Consider the following 21543-nt stretch of genomic DNA (forward strand, 5'->3'; position numbering starts at 1 on the left):
ATAAGATATTTATCACTAGGCCGATTACAGCTTTGTAGCAAAAACAACAAAAATAATACCCCCATATGAAGCTAAAGGTTTAGTTTTGTCCCTTTCTTCATACTTTTATAGAGTTTCTGTTGTATTGTGAGGATGTGTGTGGATGGAATTTTGAAAGAGCTTCAGTACTGCAGAAATGCCTGGCATGCCAGTCATCTGCACTTTGACTAAAATAATCATAAGTTGACAAAACTTTCTCAAGCCCTGTCTATAAAACAGTATTAAAAATGAAATGAAGAGAACAAGAGGAAGAAAAGGGAAATGCATACAGTTACTGTTCAGCAGGAATTAGAGACAAAAAAAACCCAACACCAAAACAACTGCTATTCTGAAAGCTCATTTCTGCTCCCTTGCTCTTCTGTTCCTGCAGTAATGGTGTATCTTATATCTGCTGGTTTTTAAAGATGTAATCTTTATCACCAATACCAACCACTGTGCACTGTGGTCCTCATTGATGGAATTTTTTATAGTTTACCTCCAGAAGAACATTTCAGCGGTGCGGGGAAGACAAAAAAAAAAACCTTCCATGTTTTTTGCTTCACCTTTCACAACAAAAAGCGAGCAGTATTGCCAAGTCTCAAGAATCTGTTTGGCATTAGTGAAACATAAGATTTAAATGTACTGCTTAAAAATGCCACCTGTAAGCAGCAGGTAGAAAAATATAAAGCCACAAAACCTCCCAGGATTTTAACCATGGCGTTTTTTAGATAACTAGGTATATTTAGGTTTTAGTTCTTTGAGACATTAGAATATATAAATACATAGAATAGTGTGTGAAAGTCCATCGACAAAGTAAGGTTCTTTAGTGACACGCTGAATGACACCCTAACCCTCATTTAAGACTGTATTACTTGTCTGTGTACTGCTGTCCTAATTAGACCACATTAGGTGTCCTCGGTTTACTTTAGGGGTAGAACCATTCATGCCCATCGTGATAATATGGCTGGTGTAATTTGGTGAACTGGTGAACATGCAACATTAGTGTCTGTCAAATCAATTTCCTGCTGATATTTCCCGTTACGTATCCGACACATAAGCACTTGAGTAAATAATTGAAATTTCGATCGTATCTTAGATAAAAAGTCTTGCTTTCAAGTCCTGCTAAGAGAATCTTTCAGAAGGAAAAGAATTAAAGGTTGTGCAGCATTTTGAGAGACTAATGAAGAGGTTGTGTCATTTAAAGGTTAGCTCATTGGGTTGGGGCTCATTAACATAGCTAGGCAAACAATAAGGTGTTTTTTTTGATTCAGTGATCAAACCAAAGCATTGGGGAAAATCTCAAGCAGATCTTTAAAAACAGTTCTGTGGTTAAAACAAAATGAAAGCAAAATAAAAAATGTTGTGATTTACTTCAATCAGTCTTTTTTTCTTTTCCTTTCTCTTTTTCTTTTTCTTTTTCTTTTCCTTTCTCTTTCTCTTTTTCTTTTTCTTTTTCTTTTTCTTTTCCTTTTTCTTTCTCTTTTTCTTTTTCTTTTTTCTTTTCTTTTTTCTTTTTTCCTTTTTCTTTTTCTTTTTCTTTTTCTTTTTCTTTTTCTTTTTCTTTTTCTTTTTCTTTTTCTTTTTCTTTTTCTTTTTCTTTTTCTTTTTCTTTTTCTTTTTCTTTTTCTTTTTCTTTTTCTTTTTCTTTTCTTTTTCTTTTTTTTTCTTTATTTTTACTTTTTCTTTCTCTTTCTCTTTTGCTTTTTCTTTTTCCGTTCCTTTTCTTTTCCCTTTTCTTTTCACTTTTTTCAAATTTGGGTCATTTTTCTTGGAAGAATTGCAATAGAAAATAGTATTTAAAATTCAAAAGGCTAGAAATTTTATTCTGAACTATTTTAGCACTTTTTTGAAGGAAGAATTTTCTTAAAAAATGTCACAAGGAAATCTCTGCAAACAATTTTAATGCTTCCCTTCCCTTTCTATCTTCTGGTCAGAAAAATTTGCTGTTCAGAATTTGCAACTGGATTTGATCCCTATAGGTGCTCCTGTATTGCAAATCAGGAAAACCTCCTCAGCCTCAGCCTCCAGTAGTCCAGGCCTGGGATCTCCTAGAGAACCTAGTGGCTGCTTTCCATGTGGCCTGTCTGGATTTGCTTTGCATGAAAACCAGGAAAGCATGAAGCAGTGATGGTGTCTGACTTTTACACTGAAGTAGACCCAGACAGAGCTGGGAAGCATTCACGGCTTCCCCGGTATCAACATAAGCTTTGAAATAGTAGGATTTTTGTTTAGTGACTTATTACTCCTGAAAAAATCCACTTAATGGGTTCTGAAAAAATGTGCAGTTCTATTATTTGATACCTAGACAACTTCTGGTCAGTATCTTTATATTTATGGGCTTTATTTTGCCTATCTGCATCATGGGAATAATAATAGCTGCTCCCTTTGAACAGAGCTTTGAAATCTTTAGAAGAAAAATGCCATACAACTGTATTTGACTGTTCCAAATTATTTGTGCTTCTTCACTTTCTTCTGTTAATTCCCATTTAACCCCAGCATTTTTTAAAGAACAATAATAGCTTCTGAAAACTTTCAGTTTACCTGTTTTTCCATTGCCCTGGACCCAAGTTCCTAAAATTCTGGAAGAAGGATCCATTTATAACTAATAGACATAAAGTTATCATCTTTAGCTGAGCAAATGCTTGAACCAGAGTGCTGCAGTCTAGCAGAATATTTGGACTCCTGCTGTGATGCTGATCCTGTTCTGGCACTGTTCCTTCAGCATATGATGTTGTCTGCATCTTTTCTTTTTAAGGGTTGAGTAAGGGTTGCTTTGGTACATCAGAGGCTGGAAACATCATGTAAATGCCACCCCTTTCTATCCAAGGAAGCCCTTTCCTGTTAGTCCCAGAGGCAGCCACTTTGAGAAAGAAGCACTACTAGAAAATGTTGGGATTTGGCCTCATGTTGGTGGTTTTCTGGAGTGGTAGGCCTCTGAAAGCATTCTTGCTTCATGCATCCAGTTACCAATCTGTCAGTACGGTGGTATGCACTTCTGCTCTAGTTGCCCAAACTCACTGGCTTCCCCTGTGCAATTCCAAAACCGCTTGTTTGTCGTTCCTTGCAGGAGCTGCTGCACATTAGCCACAATGAACTGCATCTTTGTCTGCAATGAGCCCAGGGTCCTTCTTAAGCCCCTCATTAAAACCCTAGGGACTGAAATACGAATTTGTCCTACTTCTGGAAAAATACTGTCTACTCTGAAGACATGGTATTGAACTTGTTGGTTCTTGGCTCTGACTTATATGGATGTTTTTACACACCTTACATCAGGTTTCTAAGTCATTGGGGGATCCCCTGGGGAAGGGAGACAGAGAAAGCACTTGGTAGTTTTTATATCTAACTTTATCCTTCAGTGCACGTAAATATATGAAATAACAGGGACCGAAGTCATGTTCTTTCATTGCAGACAGTCTTCACTTGAAAACTATCATCTCCTAATGCTCCTAACTAATAATCTTAAAGTAATGACATCCTCAGTGCAAGACTGTCTTTTCTTTCTACAGAGAAATTTGACTGCTTTCAAGGGGAAAACCAACTTTGTGTCATACAAGGATAAGCAACAGAAAAACTGCATTCAGTGCAATTGCTAGTGAATGCTTGTTAGAGTCATTTTAGAGGACAAAAATGTCTTGTGTGGCTTCCAGTTGCCTCTACAGAAGAATGCAGTGGGCCTCTTTCTACCATATCTACCAACCCCATTAGGATGTTTCTAATATCCTGGTTATTGCTTTTTTATTCTTTGGTGTCTTCTGTTTTGGAATACAATAGTTTAATAGTGATTGTCTGTTTGTCTGGGTTTGCTGTTTTTTTGTTTTGTTTTGTTTTTAATCAGAACTGTCATACTGTGACACATGGACCAGTTGTGGTCTATGAATCACTTTTCAGTTATTATAATGGGCCACTGGGCTGTATGATGTTGTCTCTTCACCTTGTTCCAGATGGCAAATGCTGCTAAAAACCCTCTAAAAACTCTAAATACTTACCTAATATCGCAATTGCTGCAGTTGTTAGTGAGATGCTACGTGATCACAAATGGGAGAGAAACTGGTTCATGAGTCAAACTCTCTAATAAGATGTGTCATCACTATGATAAATCCCTGCATGGCGTGTCATGTGCCTGATGAAGTGAAAAATATTATGAATCTATTTTCTGAGGTCTGCAGGTGTGAGGAATTTCTGCCTACCTTGGTACCAGTGAAGATGGACTAATGTAAAGTTGCTGCAGAAAAATATGGTTGTCAAAAATAGCTACTTTGAGTGGGATTCTCTGACTGGACAGATAAAGTCTGTCTCATGCAGACTCTGCTGAAGAAAAACAGAGCAAAGTATGTGTGTCACTGGAAGGACATACCACTATAAACAAAGACACGGTCTTTTCATATGAGTGTGCTACTGCTTTACTTGCCTCCTTGTCAAAGTAAAAAGAAGAAGTCCCATAGACCCCTGTGGGATCTGCTGTAGGCAGTTGCTGTATGTTTCAGGCTATCCTAGTAATGAACAGCTTACACTGCCATTACGTACTCCATCAACACAAATTTCTCTTTTGCCAGGTGGCAAATTGTCACCTTCCTCATTCACTACATACACCTGAAGTTTTGACCCAAACTATCTTAGCCACCTGCAACGGTGTCGTTGTTGCTTTAAAAGTGAAAAAAAAAAAAATCACTTAACAGCTAAATTAACAGGCCAAAATGTTGCTAATTCACTGTCTCAGAGGGGAGCTAAATTCAGACACAGCAAGGCAGATGTCTCATGCTGTGGATACTATTTACTTTTCCTAGGTGGTTCTTTCAGTGCCTGGGATATCCTACACTAACTTTAAGCAGCTTCTGGTGGCTGGTTCACACATTATAACAGAAAAAAGGCCTTGCTTCAAGCTCAATAGGAGACTGAAGTATTACAGGACTTTGAGAAAGAAGGGAAACTACAAAATGGGAAAAAGAGTATTGCTGCATAACCAGGAACCCCCACATGAATAAGATTAACTAATGTTTTCCCCAGCTTCTACCAACTGGCTTTGATAAATGACTAAATACATAATGCCATTTGATTCAAGCTAAATTATGTGCTGTTTTCCAAATACCGGTTTGAAAGAATGCTGCTCCTGAGAATGCTGCATGATGCAGTGGGCCAACATGTATTCACAATAATAACAATTTCCGTTTTTATTAAGAATTTAATTTTGAAGTTTCCGAAAATGCTTCATAAAATCCATATATAAAGTATATGGCAGATTTGCTATCAATGGGAACAAGGCAGAGCAAGAATGGTGAACTTTAGTAACAGGCTTCAGCAATCCCTACTTTACAGAAAGTATGTGTGGTCTTTAATGTTTACATAGGCAAGATATAGCCTTAGTTCTTTAACGATCAAATAAAAAAAAAAGTCCAGTGGAAGAGATCAAATTAAACTAAATCTATCTATTAGGAATGGAGAATCTCCTTTAAAATTGTTGCTTTGAGATCAGGATCTTGTGGTCTTAAAGGAATATATATATTCAAGCTTGAACCAGAAGGTTATGAGCTAATTTTTACACAAATTTTCCTGATAGGAGCAGACGAATTCTCAGTCCTTCTGTTCTGCAATGCTATACTGAAGGAAGAATGAAACAGGTGTAAGTGGATGGGTTTAGTCTTAGATAAAACTAGAGAGAATAGACACATGTTTAGCTGCTGCTGTTTCAAGGCTCAGCCTCCAGCTTCTTGCTGAACCCATAAAGGGTGCAGTAAGTGGATATAAAAAATAGATAGTCTTACCACTTTGGAACTTTGGGTGCAAAAATACCCTATTTCTGTACCTTTCACTTAATTTCTCCAATTTCCCCCAAGCACCCAGAATATCTCCATGCTGTTCTGTTTTTCATCTGCCATGTGAGTGACCCAGGATGCCTGTCGCATTCTCCCTGCCCATACAAACGACCTGGGATCCCCCCTCTCCTGCACACGCAGAGAACCCTCCTTTCAGATAATTTTGCCATTGGGATTTCCTGTTTATTCAGACAAAATCTCACTGAAGTCAGAACTTCCATAAGAACCAAATACAAACAGGTAGCAAGATAATATCTTCCTAAGAAACAAAGTCTTCAGAGTGCTGAAGGGAATGATCAGTACAGCTCTTTATGGTTTCCTTCAGCCAGCTGTACACCAGAAAAAGAGAAGAGATTGCTGGGCTATAGGTATCCATCTAGCTGGACACAGACCTTCTCCAGCTGCTTGGCCCCAGAGCTTTACCACTCCAACAGCAAAGTTGTCCTGCCAGGGATTTCCAAGGGAAGAAATGCAAAAAGTAAGAGACCTAAGCCTTGTCCTGCCAATGCTGTGTTGAAATCCAAGCTGCAAGTTTATATTGCACCTACTGATGGCACGATGCTCTCACACTTCCAATCAAACCCACTATTTCCCACTTGCATATGTTTTTAAATACAGGTTGTGCAATGCAGTGGATGGCAGCAAGCCTGCTGTGCTCTTCCACAGCAGTCCCCTCTGTGCTCTGCTGCATGCCAGTCCCCTCTGAGCAATCCTCCTATTTGCATCATCGTTATAACTGGTGTTATTTCCATTACGATATTTTCCCTCTTTTCTACTGAGAGGGTTTATCAGAGCTCCCTTCAGAGTAAATCACTCCCCTGTAACTTCGTGAGGTTTTAAAAACATAATTTGAAGCTAAAGTCTAGAATCAAATTGCTGTCTCAATCTTCTGCAAAGAAGCTGTCAATTAGAGACACCAGGTGGGAGCAAAGATCACTGAAACCAAAACTGAATCAAAACATGGATTTTTCTGCCTGCTGAGGAGCTGGCAAGCATGTTTGCTGTTCTTCAGTTGGCATGACTGATTTACTGTGAGGGAGAAACTATTGCACTCTTAGAAGGTGAGAAAGTTTATACATTATATTGCCATACAGTGTTATCTCAGAGAACCGAAGTGAAGGTCTGAGGGAAACAGGGAGTACCAACAGTTCTCCAGTTTGCTGAACATAATGGTTTAATGCAAGACAGCTAGCAGACAGCTCTGGTTCTATCCCAAAAAATATGCAATTTATACTGTAACCTGGCAAAACCAGATCTCCTCTTAGGGTCTCTATTTTCCTTTCCAGAGCATTAGTTACACCAAGACACCTCCAAGTCTGGTGCCTGTCACAGCTTCCTCTGGGACAATCCAGTTTTGCAACAGTGCTGAAATAGTGTCATAAAAACACACTCATGCAAAACCCAGCACAATGCATTTGTTTCAGGTTTCCAAGCTGATAAAGATAAAATTGCAAATGATCCAGAGCTATCGGCCTTAGTAATACCTTTGTAAAGGTTTTCAGACTCCCTTCCCAGCTCCTCTCTCGTGACAGTGAGAAAAAATGTGCTCTGATCACATCTATCTTCTCTGTATCTACTCCCTGTTTCTCATGTGTGTTGACTAAGACTAGCTAAGAATCCAGTGTGCTCAAGTCTAATTCACCTAAATTAGTTCTCTAGAAATCCTAATCCCCTTTCTTTTGGGCTATAGCTTTTAGAAAACTCTATAAACTATTTGAGTCTAGATAGATCCTCTTTCATTGCCCAGCCATTATTATCTTAACTCCTTTGTTACTTGTCATTTTCTATTTTACTGATTCCTTTGAATATTACTGCAAATGTAAGAAGACTGTTGTAATTTACATAAAGTGAAGTAAATCTATATTATTCTGATGCATGCAAGATATATGTAACATTTATATAAAAATAATGCAAATGTTTCCTAGATGTTGCCAACATGCTTATTACAATGTTAAAATTTCTTTTTCTGGGAAGTGTACTGATAGAGCTGTGCTAGGGCTTAAAAGCTAGGAACAAAGCTTTGTCTGTAGAAAATAATAGAATAGGATAGGTAGACAACCAGATAGGCAGACAGACTGACTAAACTCAGCTATCAATAGGGTATGCATAAACCAACAGCATAAATCAAGCAGCAAAAGCAAGGGTCTAAATTTTTAGGCTCTGAATTATTAGACTTGCATTGGAGCTCCTGAAGAGGAAAAAGAAGCCATCAGGTTACAAAGTCCTGAATCAAGCAATAACTCCACAGGACCAACAGCTATCAGTTACAGACAAATCATGGAAATGACGGCTCATATAAACCCTGAAGGAGAGAGCTGTCACAGTACCTTTTGTGGAATGTGTTCATTCTCGAGGAAGAATAAAACTTTGGAGTCCTTTCTTATCCTGAGAGAGGAGAAGAATAACTACCTAATGCTGCTAATGACGCACTGTTTTGAGACCCCTAAATGTAATGTGTGTGGTGGGCTCCCGCAGCAAAATGGATATTTCACTTTCATATGAACAGTAAAAAGTCTGTTAAGCAGTTGCACCTGTGGATAACTTCAAGTATTTTAATAGTTCCACTTGCTATATTGGGATGAATCATGTGAGTGATGTTACCCACAGGCACATTTAAAAGTATTGATCCTAAGGTCATGCCATGAATTATTCCACTAATTCATAAACTTGATCTTTAGGAAGTAAGCTTCTTCAAAGATTCAAGCATAAGGGTTTTAAAACACAGCTAATGAGTGAACCTTAAAGCAAACCATTCTTGAAGTTTAAATACATATACTTCCCTTGAGGAAAAAGAAAACAAAAACCATCACCAACAAAAAAAATTGATTATCTATTGATCATCCTCTTACCTTCTTTACTGATAAAAGCTTGCAAGTTCTTTGGAGCACCTGAAGATTGATGATATAACCCCAGAAAAGCTATGACTATACTTGCAGTACTTTCCTAAGCAAAATAGAGAGGCCTGCCCTGACATACATTATTTAGTATGGATGAAATGAGCTGGACATTACTTAGACTGATCTAGCGTTCATCCAGAGTCACAACATTGGAGAAGTAGTAATCATGAGCATTGGTGCATGGAAAACTCGTTTATCACTACAGAACCACAAAAGAAAGAGCCCATTTGAATCTTATTTTCAAGTGTGCTTTGAAGCACTAAGGTTAACAAATCCTTTAGTCACATACTGTACAGCCCTAATCGAAGCTTTTTCTACTTGGTCCTGCAGAGTGTGTCTTTTTGAATGAACCCCCTACAGAAATAAAAGGGACAGTGTAACTCTGAAACTGAACTTCTGTTTGAAACTGCTCTACCTGCTTCTGCGACAAGTAGTTCTACAATGACCGCAAATGACACAGATAATTTTCCTGTTTGTTCAGCATGTTTGATAGCTCTTTCTACGTAGATGATGACACCAGCTCCTTGTTAGTATATGTCTTTTGCTCAGCAACCACCAAGAGCAAACTTTAAAAAATTCATCAGTTCAGAAGCACATTGACAGAAAGACAGCAGGGAATGCACAGACATCCCTGAAATGATTTTCTCTTATTAATTGCACTAAGTTTTACTTAGAAACAAATCCAAACCTCAAAAAGATTTGTCAGGTTAAATTTTTAAAACAGTGTTCAATTGAATGTGTTTTATAAGCTTTGTCTTAGCCAAGACAGAGATAGTATTGCAAGAACTCTGTAGTAAAAATTTCATATTTAAATTTCCTCTACAGTTCATTGAGATCAAGAGGCTTGACTAGCATCTGAATGGGTGGGATTGAAGTCGCAGAAAAACTCTCACTCGTCCCCTAGACTTCATTTCACTTTTAGTACTATAAAGTCATTTGACCTCAATGATTTATTTTCTTCCCCTCTTCTTCTGTAACTAAGTATATTTAGCAAAGAAAATATCTTTAGGGAAAAAAAAACCCACAACAAAACCACCATCACCACCATCACCAACTTCCCTTCCTTTCCCTCCCTTTCCTTTCCTTTTTCCTTTTCTTTTCCCTTTCCTTTCCCTTCTTTTTCTCTGATGAAATAGGGATCTTTCTTTGAATTATTTATATACCTATTTGGCAGGTAGGTCAGGTGAAAAGAGCTCAGTATTTAGTGGGGAACTCTCAAGTCTCCATCTGTAATTCTGGCAAGATCAGTGCACATGTGTGTGTTAAGAAGCTTTTGGTCAGACTTTCTATGTGTGTGAGACAATATGATGTCAACCAATCTGACAGCCTCTAGAGAGACACTTCGCTGGGGACTGACTCATGGACTGATTTTGAGATCATGTGTGTGTTATCTGGGGAATCAAAAAACTCACTTCCATTACAGCTTTGCAAATTCCATGCTTCAGCATTTCAGGAAAAATAGGATGTCTGAGCTTTTGCACCCTGAAATGGTGCCACTTCACATGTGGTAATGTAATTAATGTTAACTGTGAGTGTTTAGACTGTGCTCTGAAAACATGAAAATCTATATAGATGGTAAGTATCATTAAGTACTTTTAGAAGCATTTGTTTTCCCTGGGGTAGTCTTTGAAAATTAATTTCTTGGGGCATGTTTTCAACAAACAACTTTTAGGACAGCTTGTTCAAAGAATAAACTGGCCTAATCTTCAGAACTTATGAGTCCTGTAGATAAACTTGTACTGAAGAGGAGCTTCTTGTTTCTAGAAGAGCAAAACCATAGGAATACCCGTGTTCTGGGAAGGACCATAATGCTAGCATCTAAATAAACAAATGTGAAAAGAAATACTTTGTGAATTTTCACTCTACTTTCTTTTCAAGGCAGCAATATCCTCTGACAAAAAGACTGTCACCAACCTGTGTTTCAGGGTTGAACAGCCATGATAACATTTAAAGCCAAAAGAGGCCTTTTAGTCTTATCTCTTATGTATTATCCACCGTTAAATTTCCCAGAGTTGTAGCTGTCCATTTACTGAGTCCAACAGATTTGGTTTCAATGAAATTGTGTCTCTCAAAGAGAACAAGTGATACCAGGGTGCTACCGATGCTTAGAGCCCTCCAGTGTCAGATGATTAAACGTGTTATGATCATGCATTCCTAGAAAAGGTGGGGGTAAACTCTACATCCTGGCCTTCCTGAACTGTCTTGGTTGGTTCTTTGTTAAGTATATGGAAACTACTACTTTACATATAGACACGTATATTTAAAATCCTAAGCCCCATAACAATTTGAAGACAGTTCCCTGGGAATTCTATCTCTCATGCTGCAGAGACTAAAAAAAAACCACTCTAAAACCCCAGCTAATACACATTGGTAGAAAAATTCTTTCCTTGCACCAAGTCTAACAATCCTAGCAAACCTAAGCATGGGAATATAATTGGTCAATTGCTTAGTCCTTCCAGGCTTTTGGAGATGACTCTGCTTGCCAGCATGAGATTTCATTGTATTTTATGTACTAATGTAAAGTTGAAAATGTCATGATGGCAGTGCAAAACTTCTTGATCTTCTGTAAAGGAAGGAAATGATGAAAGAGTTTAACAGCTATCAGTTGACTAGCACCAAATATGAGAGGGTAAAAACATAGCCATCTAACCAGAAAATACAGACAGCTTTTCTTGTGGAAAATGGCATTTTGAAGGCTCTAATATGAAAGATTCCAGTCAATGGTGGCTGTATTTACACCTAGTAAGCTATTCCAATGTTTAATTACCTTCTCCACTAGGACACTGAGTTTTATTTCAAGGCTGAAGCTAATATCATTTTCCTGCTAATATATCTTTTAATATCTCTATTAGATTGAAAAGCCCCTCACCTGCTCCAGTATTGTTTCTGCCTTTATAAACACAGTGTTCAAATTCTTTCTTATCTGCCTTTTTGATAAATTGAGTAGGTTGAGCTGCTTGACTTCTTATTGTAAGAGCTGTTTTTCAGCTCCTATCTATGTAAAGGAATCAGCTTTTCCTTTTTTTTTCTTTCCTTTTACTTCATTTTGCCTATTTCATATAATCAGATGTTTATTTAACAATTTTTACAAAGAATTGCAATAAGTGTGTTACTGGCATTTTCAAGATCGATGTATTGGCAGCTGATTCTGACAGAATTTGTGTTTTTATATGCCTGTGATATTTATTATATTTACTTTTACATATGGTAATGCATACTATGAAATAATACATGACAAATTGCTGCTCTTGCTTTCACATATACATTTTTGCTGTGTAATAAAGCACAAGTACCATGTGTGCAAGAGTCTGGTGAGCTCATTGTATAACTGCACTGCTGCAGTCTCTTTATGGAGTATCTAGTAGTTCTGTGTGAGATACAAAATACTTAGTCATTGCTTTCTACTAAAGAATAGTTCCCATGTTTATTTTAAAGGACTTGAAATCACAAATAAAAATCAGTAAGTAGACCACATTGTATATTTAAAAACCTACTATGTTTGTATTTTCAGCAATCGCAGCCAAGATCCTGGAGATGTTTTGCATGATTCAGGTGAGTAGGAAAGTAATTCAAGATGTGATTATTTTTGTAAACATTTGTAAACATTTATTTCCTGTTATAGAAGTCTCATGATATCTCCCCAAATAAAATATCCATTAGTTCCCACTTTTGTTATTTTTTTGTCATTGTTTCTCAGCTATACAAATGATTACTTGAGACATTTAGAAAGCTTTAGAGATGTGTCACTCTTAAAATTTATATATTAATTTGGTAATTATATAAAGTTATTTGCCTGGCTCTGGCTATTCTGTAGTATAAATAGATATTTCCTTGTAATTTTGTATCTAGGTAGAAAGAATGTAAGGGGTAGTCAAATCAAAATTAAAGAAAAGCAGAATTGAGAGCAATTCAGCTATGAAGTTTTTATCTATCTGACTACATGATATAAGCATTTATTAAAGCAGAGAGCAAATTACAGTCAGATTCTCTTTCGCATTTAAAACAACTAAAAGCTTTTTCGTATAGAGAACTCAGGGCTGGCTTGGGGCTGGAACACAGGAAGAACTTTACTTCGCCCATCATTTTTCCTCATAGTGAAGAAATTATGAAAACTACATTCTCAACTAGGTTACAAATCAGTGTGGATTTTTTAACATTAGAAGGAATCACAGAATGACCGAACAGTTTGGGTTGGAAAGGACTTTAAGATCATCTAGTTCCATCCCCCCTCCTATGGGCAGGGACACCTACCACTAGATCAGGTTGCCCAAGGCCTGAATCATCTGTAATATATATGAAAAAAACCCTAACAGACCAATATTAATCTCAAGCACTATAGTCATGATGCCAGAAACTCCCATCTGGTTGTTACTTGCTTTTGCCAAAAGATCTGAGGCTGACATGGACAAGGGCAAGGTAGCTCACTCTAACTCCTCTATAGAACTTCTTGGATTTAGACTTTTTTCAAATTTTCATTACAATAAACTGGCTACTTGTTAATATAGTGCAGACAATGTGCTTGCGAATGATAACTCCAAAACAAGTCTAACAGTTGTCAGGATATATATCCTGTGTTCTAGGATAGCAACAAAACCACTATCACAATTACTAATAAAAAGCACTTTAGATTAAACCTCATTTACCAGGTTTGGTTTACAATTGTTGTTTCCGGTGATGAATTTTAAAGCTAATGTTGATTCAAATGTGAGTTTTGGGTTTTTTTTATTATTTTTATCTTACTTATAAAGACAGGAGTTTGCTCATTAGAACAATATGGAAAAAGAAAATAACTTGACAAAATGCCCAGGGACACAGAGAAATACACAATATGAAATCCCTCACCTGAAGAGGTTATTTTACTATTGCCATTTTCAGAAGGAAAAGGAAAAACACTTAAAAATACATATATAAGATTAGAATTACACATGAAATTTACAGAGAGAGTAGGGTAAATTGCTTTGTTGTGCCGTAGAATTTCAACTCTTCTTCACAGACGGCATGCCTTGGGATAAGTTAAACTCAGAGCTCTGGCTAGTATAAATGACACCATTGCGGGATTATCAGCCTTCATGTCCCTTCATAGAGGACATCACTGAGTACAGCATTATATTGTGTGGTCAGAAAAACACAGTCTTGCTGAGTCCATGCAAATAAAAGCAAGACTAGATTCAGCTTCATCGTACGAAATAATCACAAGGGATGGATAAAGAAAATAAATTCTGGCCTCAGCTCAACAGAAGTTGTATTCAAAAACCTGTCTCAGTGCAATAAACATACATAAGCCTTGTTTCCAGCTTCTCAGCAATTAACTAGTCAAAAGTAAACCAATCTTTTAAGGCATAAATTTTTGGAGGTTTAAAAAAAACTCACAAAAAAGTATTCCAGGTTTCTGAAGTTACTGGCATAATGTGCCATCTGAGGTCGAACATTGATAGGACCTGGTGTGATCAAAGAACTGAAAAGAAAAAAACTATGTTAAATACATAGGAATGAGCTCCAATTACAAGCTGGAAATCCTTAAGCTTCACACAGCTTAAGCACAGCTGGAGACAGCATTGCTGATCCTTACTTTAGGTGAAACACCACCAAGGTGGCTCGAACCAGAGACACAGGCTCTTGAGGTTCAGTTCTATAGGCAACATGCAGTGTGTCAGGATGAAGCTTATGGAAGTGCCACAGAGAACTTAATTATCCAATGTCATGCCGCTGGTGTGAGATTCTGGTCTAAACCTGCTTCTACCAACTCTTGTCTGAAGGCTTCAACAGTCCTGCAGTTGCCTACATCTGGTTTCTTAATTTCTGTGCAAAACACAGTCATGCTATGCACAATTATGTCCATACCATTAAGAGGGGGCTGGAAGTTACAAAATTCACACCCTTGGAAATGAGTTTCTGGAGTGAATAAAGGTATTTCTCTTGAGATGTCTTGCAGCGTATTCCAACATCACTAAGCACCCAAAACCAGAAGGTGCAGTTTCACATTCCTTCTTAGCTTCAGATGCTGCTGAAAACTGCAGTTCTGATCTCCACAGCCTCCCTTGTTTTAGATTCTTATTCCCCGAATCTGTAGAAAACTAACTCCAAAATAAGACTGGCCGATCCAACCTATTTTTCATTATCACCTTATGGAAAATAGGAAAACACCTGGTCTGACAAGAAGATACTTAGAGGAGCAGGACAGACCATTCTGGCAAGAACCAGTTAGATCAAACTAAATACACAGCAATACTGCAGCCTTGCTATTCACATCCTTCCTTTAAAAGTGAGCAATAATACAAGCTCATTTGTACATGCATCATAAAAAGACATTTTCAGCACAATAGCAAGTAACTAGTAGCGTAAGTGTCAGTGAAGGATTTGTACTATCCAATACAAATAAGTGGCCACAAGCAAATGCTGGATTTGAATAAATAGTCTCATTGTATTGTATTGTATTGTATTGCATTGTATTTTATTTTATTTTATTTATTTTTTTATTTTATTTCATTTTATATTAATTTAATTTAATTTTATTTTATTTTTTTATTGTTTTCTTTTTTTCCCCTCTGTGTAATAAGGGAAGCTTCCTTTCTCATCTAAAGGAGTCTCGCAGGGAGAACTTTCAAGTGCTGTCTTACTAGTTGCATTCTCTCTAGTATCCTAGTCAGTGAAATTACCTGATCATCAGGTCTTGTCATGTTGAACTGGCTTTGTCATGAAGCAATTGGCTGAAGTGTTTCATGTTCAGACACTTTTGTTTATTTGAATACATTAAGTCACCTATGGGGATTTTTGTATCAATATCTGTTGAGCTGGATAGAGATGTGAGGCTAATTCCATGTTTGTGTTTCAGGGCAATAACATATATTAATACAGTAAATGATAATATCTGTGGGCTCAAGGGTTCTGCGATGTTTCTGTTGCCCTATTGCTCTTCATCAGCAGAAAGACCAAAGCCCTCACTAAAAGTTAAGGTGACTTTAAAGAAAAAAATAATTTAGCAGTGTTTCTAAGACAGATTAAAATACAGAGGGCCTCCAAATAAAACTGGTCTAGCTGAAAATTATGAAGAATGTTGTGCTGAATATTGCAAAATCTTTCTTTTTCTTCCAAAAAAAGCAATTACATTTGGATGCTGACATTCGACCACCTGATTATATTCCATTTTGTAAAATGCAAGGAATTTACATAGTTGGAAGGTTGTGCATAGAACTCAATATTGTGTAATCTTGAAATGTTAACTTTTTCAAGCCATGTAGTCACTCTGTATGGAAAGGTAGGTGATATTTCTGCTCCAGTAACCTTCTCAAGACTCAGCAAATAGACTCTGCAGGGGTTAACCTGCAGGATGTCCATAACTGAACAGAATTTCTCCTCATCCGTAGTGATAAAAAATCAGCAGAATTTTCCTCTTTTCATATGTAAGGGAGAGTGAGAAGCCTTTAAAAAAATGCATAAGGACAGAAGAAGCTGGAATGCAATAGACTTCGTTATAATTTGTCCTCCTGTGCTGGATGAATATAGTGCTGAGTGACTGACAGATATTTTAAGATCTACTTCTTCCTTTTTTTTTTTTTTTTTTTGATTAGAAGAAATTGTTCATAGCTTTCTTGGTGTACAGCCCTTGATTTCTCTCTACTTAGAAACTCTGTATTAGAAAGCAACTTCTTTTTAATAAAGACTTTAGGGATAACTCACTTGTGAACAAGCTAACAATAACCTCTAAAGTTGTCTTACAAGCACATTTTAGTTTCTTTTATTTCACCAAAGTTTCTCTCAGATTAAATTCTCTGAGATTTCTGCCTATCTTAAAATGATAGGTGACATGTATATCTGTGTATGCATGTACTGGCGCAAAACTTATACTCCTTATGAAGAAACTTCATTCTCAACTTTGAAGCTGGATAGGAAACTCTAATTCAGAATGCTGGAGAGAACTTGCATTTGTAAGTAGCCATCCTTATTCCAGTTAACTGTAATCAAGTTTATTATGAAGCTTTGCCTATGCTATTATATTAGATTGTCATTATATTTACTGCTTCTTGTACAGCTTCATTCCAGACTGGGACTCAGCTACTACAGAGACAGTCACACAGTAATTACTATTATCCAAATATGCTTGGTTAGACTTAAACTATTGCACAGTGGCAGTGCAAAATGAAGAATAGATTCACTATCATATTCACAAATGTCTTGCCTCTCTGTAATTTCTATTTGCTAATCTCAAAAGTCTCATAAATGGTTATGAGCCAGAAAACTTATTCCAGGTGTGGATTATTTGCTAGTTAACACTTTCCACTTGCTTCTTTTAAAAAAAAAAAGTCTACCAACAAGAACAGAGAAACAAAAGCACCTGCTTTTGATGGCCAGTTATGTATTATAATTGTCTGAAGAAATTGATATATGAACCAGTGTTTTTCTAGGTCAAAAGAGCTTTGTCCAAGTATTTGTTAAATACTTATGAGTAACGAATATATTTGCAGAATTTAGAATTGCCTCTTGAATGATTGGTAAGCAAAACAAAAAGAAAAAAAAAAAAAAGAGGCTAAATTCACAATGAATATTATTTGCAATGAATAATTCAACCAGTACTAATTATTTAACACCTGTAGAGGAAAGAGAAGGAAATAGATATGCTAATATGATGTTGCCTCTTTTCTGCCTAACTATCAGGTATTGATGTAAAGAAGGGCAAATGTCTGTCACAGAGCACACTTACTGGCAGATGTGTTATCATCAAGAGAAGGGGGTTTAATTTTCCAAAATTATTCATCTATCTGTCTATCTAAGCATTTGCACAGAAAGAATATCATAGGGTTAGCTATTATCTCTATATGTTTAAGAAATCTGTTGTACATGAACTTTTTAGCATTGCTTGACAACTCCAAAATACATGTGTTGACTGTGATGTGCAGGACATAAGTATATAAAAATAATGTGCAGACATATTTTGTGTACATGCTAGTACAAGAGACTAAGGGCCACATTTCTTCTGAAGTGGTGAAACCAGCAGTTTTTATGCACGTAAGTCAGGTTGATGCAGAAGATGAATCTTTATTTTTTTTGAGTCATCATATTGTAGGTATTCAATATGTTTTAACAGGTAAAACTATTATGCTTGCCTTATTTTAAATGTTGGGCTTAATAGTACAATAAGAAGAAGAATATGAAATACAAAGATGCCAATGAACTTAGGAAGTAATAAGCAATATTTAAAACATTTCTGGTCTTTTCCAGTGCCTTTATATAGTACGTGTGTGTTGTGTAATTATCTGACAGCACATATATATATTCTACTTTATAGACCTTAGTCTCTTCTGTGGTATAACACTGTATTCTGTAGAATGAGATAAAGTGTCAATGGTTTATTTGGAAACTGCTGTGTTCTTATAGACAATCAGTGGACCACACATGTCAGTGTATAGTCATTCAGTGGGCCACTTATAATGGTTGGCATAGGTACGGGTTGTTCCCTGATGTTTCTCAACATTTTGTACTCACACAGACCTGTGGCACACACTGCCACCAAAGTGGCATCAGAAAAGTAGTATGGTTTTATTCTCTTTTATTAATAAAAGAATTGTTATTTAATCATTTTGCTCAAAATTTAGATTTATGCCATTGGCACCTAGAAGTTCCATGTACAGACAGATTTAGGCTATAGAGAAAAAGATACTTGACTATTTATGTTTTAATAAAAATATAGTTTAAATAATGAGAAGCACAGAGATTTGCTTGCTCTGAGTATCCCAGGAATTAATGTGCTGTGAATCCTGCAGTTAGACTAACACACCGGGCTTTTGCCACTTTTCTTTTAAGCAGTTGAGAGCTATAGCGCAGTATTAAGATGCAGCCAGTAGGACAGTATATTCTAAACAAGAAGATTTTAATAGCAACATGTAGCTAAATAACCTAGCCAGATTTAGAAGATCTCTTTTTTTCTAACTGGAACATGAGATTTTGAAAACAGATGTGTGGAACTGAGAAAATTATTATAAATGCATGGGGGGTGGTGGTGGGGTGTTGAATTTGGATGTTATTAGGAATTATCTGAAAAATATAGAAATGGGCTGTCAGGTTCCAGGTAGGTCTACAAGGCTCTATAGTCCTGTAGGTCTACAGTTACAATACCAGCAAGTTAGGTGTAAAGTTCAGCTGAGGAAATTCCAACTCTTCTAACATAATTTTCAATGTTTATCTTTTTCCTCTCTAAGATTTGAATCATTGAGAATAAAAATTGGCCCAGGTTCCTAGTTTTTTCCAACACAGGTTGAGTAATAGATAGCAAGCTATAAAAGCACCAGATGTAATTCAGTGATCCTGTGCTGGTTTTTGCCAGTCCTTAGCAAATTCTGAGCTTCTCTAAATTAAACTGGATGGTTACAATTCCAAAGGGAAGACATAATGCTTGATGATTGCTGAAAAGCAGAGCATGACAGTTGTGCACCCACTATGTTTTGTGTTTTGAATTGTGGGGTTTTTTTGTGTGTGTTTTTGGTTGGTTGGTTGGTTTGGGGTTCTTTTTGTTGTTTTGTGGGTTTTTTTCATGGACCTCTCAATTTTCTGTTTTTACTTTTCTCTGGCATATCTTAACTGTGGACCATAAGGGAAGCTTTCCCATGATTTCAGATTTCAAAGCTACAGGTGGTCCGCAAGCATGGCACTTCAAAGAGTGTTTTGATTAAATGAAACAGTGTTTATGCAATATGGATCCTAGATCTTTGAACTTTTTTCAGATCAATTCAGCCAACAAAGATTCAATTAGGTGAGATCAGAAGACCTGCTTCCATCCTTTGTTTTCTTCTGTCATTCAGCTTTGTCTTTTCAAATAGCTTTAATACAAAACTGGGGCCAATCATTTATTTTAATGAGGACCACAGTCATAATGATGGTGGTGGTGACGATGGTCCTTGTACTAACAGTAATAAAACACATTTGCAGCTGGCAATAATGTTTGCTTAAAAAAAAAAAGGCAAAAAAGCCCAAAACCAACTAGTATAGCCCAAGTAGTATTTTGAGTGAATTAGCACATGTTAGCACAAGCTGGGTCTGTATCCGCTACTGAAGCTTATTTAACCGTATGTATCTTGTGGGTTTTAGTTTTTTCTTTTTTCTTTTTTTTTTTTTTTTGCCTTCAGTGAAAGAAAAACTGATCCTAACAGTTTTAAACTTGTTAATTCAAACCATATGTCATAAAGCCAGTCTCCATATGGTGCAACACCACCTTATATTTACAGGGTGCTGCTTTTCCAAACATTATTCTAAAAGCTTTATTTGCCCCAAATGTAATAGGAGGGACTGAGCTCCTGAATACAGCTTTTAAAATACCTCAAGTGTCTAAATCACATGCTGATACAGCAAAACCACACCGATTATTAAAAGCTAATTACAGCCCATTTTATTGGCAAAAATGTGCTAATCAAGTCCTTGACTGAGAGTGTATTCTTAAGAGAAAGAAAAGCATGCTGTCAATCCTCCATTTCCACACATGGCAGTGAAAGGCAGGTGTAGAAAAAATATCCATCGCCTAGTGGAAAGATTTTTACTATTTGATCTTCCATAGTTGGCTGTTCAAAGCCATGCTAGAATTAAGAGAGAAGTAGTCTCAGCCCTTTCTGTCTTTAGGCAGGGGGAGGAGGGTGGGGAAAGGGGAAGACGCTCTGGATTTCTGAAGCAAAACTGTAATTGAAATAAATGGAGGTTAAAGAGGCTGTTGAGTTTGACTGACGCGTTTTGTCTGTTTCTATCTACCTTTAATAGAAAATGTTGTGGAAATATCCTTAAAATGTCTGTCTTCATTATGGAAAAATGCTGAAGAATAGCACATGGTGCTTTTGGGCTGTCTTTGAGGACCGTTCCTTCTATAGCACTTTAGTCTCTTGGCTTCATTTCACTTTCTGGGGCACCAGAAGCTACCTACTTTCTTACTCACATACCCTAGTACTATCCCACTGTCCATGCTGACAAGCCCTAGAGAACATGCAAATGCAACATGGATTTGATTTCCTCACCAAATTTTCCTGTGGGAACAAGCAGGAGCTTAGATAGACTTACCTGATAGATAATTTGGAAAAGGGCCTTCAGATGACACAATTATCTAAACTTAATTGCTTGATCTATACAGGCAAGAGTTGCTATGTTGAAACACATGCCGTCCAGAATTTGTTCTAGACCTGCTTTTTGTATCCAGTGACAAACAATACTCTGTTTTACTGCGTCTTATAGAGGAATGGTGTATGATCTCAATATTTTTCCCACCTTGCCCAGTAGATGATCCATCCAGACCCTGTTTAAACTGTAAGGTTTTATGTTGGAAAGCATCACGCGTCATGTACATGCCTCAGTCTGAACTGAACCCTGTAGCCAGAGTTAAGATGCTGGATTGAAAGCATTATCACTCATCATTCTTCACATATGTAAGACTGTCTCACAATCAGTCTCTCTTGGCTTGCTTTTCTCTTTTTGTGCTTTATGGTTAAAGTGAGACTTCTTTGCTCCTGTAAGGAAGGTTCTTGGCTGTGTGATTTTTAAATCTTTATAGTAAACCATCTTTTCAAAGAAGGACCCACAAACCACAAACAAGCCTTAAACTATTGACACATGTGAAGTCAAATTCTCTGATCACTTGAACCACAATAACTAAACCTACCATAGTGAATCTAGGATAAATCAACTGGCATCAAGGGAGTTACTTCAGGCTTCTCACTGTTGCAGCTGGAAGCAGAATTTGACCATGGAGAGAAACATTATTATTTAGTTCATTAATCACCAAGGAAACTTGCTAGCAGAACAATCCTACTGGTTTTCATTATTTCCTTGATAATCTTATTAGAAACGAA

Source organism: Lathamus discolor, chromosome 4 (assembly GCF_037157495.1).
Source record: "Lathamus discolor isolate bLatDis1 chromosome 4, bLatDis1.hap1, whole genome shotgun sequence".
Taxonomy (NCBI): domain Eukaryota; kingdom Metazoa; phylum Chordata; class Aves; order Psittaciformes; family Psittacidae; genus Lathamus; species Lathamus discolor.